Below are 1,470 nucleotides of genomic sequence, written 5' to 3' on the forward strand. Positions count from 1 at the left end.
CACAACAGACTCCATTTTTGAGCGAGATTATTCTGTAACGGTCCGGTTCTGAGTCTTTTATTGCAACTACTTGGGATAATAGCACGGCTAAAAACATAGTCAGGAGGAAGCCAGTGGTCGGTACACAGGATAAGCATAAATATAGAGGAGTAGGCAAATACTGTAATCAGGAGGAAGCCAGTGGTCAGTACACAGGATAAGCGTCAATATAGAGGAGTAGGCAAATACCGTAGTCAGGATGAGTGTCAGTATTCACAGCAGCGCAGGAGCGACAAGCTTGATTACAGGCTGAGAGCACAATAATCTCACAAGGCAGGAAGTGCAAGGCTGGGCTTAAATAGGATGTTCAATCAGGGAACAGGGTGGAGCAAACCAGGTAGGTGGGAACCCGAAACTAGAGGCACAGGAACTAGGCATAAGTTCAGCACAGGAGTTGCCAGAAGGCTGAATAGCTCAATTGGAAGAGCTGCAGTCTGGGGCCCAGGAATCCCTAGGTTCGATTCCTCTCACTGGGTTTTGCTCTCAGATCTGCCAAGAACTTGCTGCAGATAGGGTGTCATAGCCATAGAGTGTGGTTACAAGCTCAAAAATTCATGTAAATCCATCTCAATAATTTGCCATAGAAAGCAATGTCTCTGTGACTTCAACAGCAGATTGATACAGGTTTTACTGAGCTATAATTACCTGCTTTTTACAAAACGTCATACAGATAAGATCTGTAAAAAGTGGTGCTGGAGGGCTAGAACCACTATGCTGCCCAACAAGTTTCCGACAGGTCAGTCACAGTTTGCATATCAAACTGGGGGCAGTGTTCTGTTCTAGATCTCGAACCCCTATTTGTAATTGACATGCTCCTCAGCTGATTTCCTGGTGCTATCACCAGAAAGTCACTGGTAATGTAATCCCCTAATACATATGTGAAAGTTCCCTTTATAATTCTAGGAAGCAGGTACTAGTGCATGGTATGGTAAAAGGTGGAACTATAAAAAGAAGGGAAACGCAGTCGGTCAGAAAGTTATGACTTCAATCACACTGCAGAGAGCCTGGATAGCTCAGTCGGTAGAGCATCAGACTTTTAATCTGAGGGTCCAAGGTTCAAGTCCCTGTTCACGCAACAGCATTTAGGATAAGGAAAAAACATGTTAAACAAAACTCCAAAACGTTATTGCCATGAAAGTTAGGTATATAAGGCAAAGGTTTAAAAGAGATGAGAAAAATGAAGACATCAAAAGTGACTAGGAAACTAGATTGTATTGATCCACTCGGAGTACACCACAAAATCTAATTAACCATTTTTCTTACAGATGATATGTCCTATGTGTACAATGATAACAATGGCGATTAATGTTTTAGATAGATAGTGGGTGGTTGGCCCAGCCTGACTTAGGCAGTGGTGTCGCTAGTAGTGTTGAGCGAGCATGCTCGGCCGAATACCAGTTCGGCTCGAGCATCGCTATGCTAGGCACATGG

General features: G+C 43.6%; 1 non-coding gene across 1 annotated transcript; it reads left to right on the plus strand.

Moving 5' to 3' along the window:
- Positions 1–1,041: 1,041 nt before the first annotated feature.
- On the plus strand, positions 1,042–1,114 carry TRNAK-UUU. Its single transcript has one exon. It is a non-coding gene; the product is annotated as a tRNA-Lys (tRNA).
- The last annotated feature ends 356 nt before the right edge of the window (positions 1,115–1,470 follow it).

Source organism: Bufo gargarizans, chromosome 2, assembly GCF_014858855.1.
Source record: "Bufo gargarizans isolate SCDJY-AF-19 chromosome 2, ASM1485885v1, whole genome shotgun sequence".
Lineage (NCBI taxonomy): Eukaryota > Metazoa > Chordata > Amphibia > Anura > Bufonidae > Bufo > Bufo gargarizans.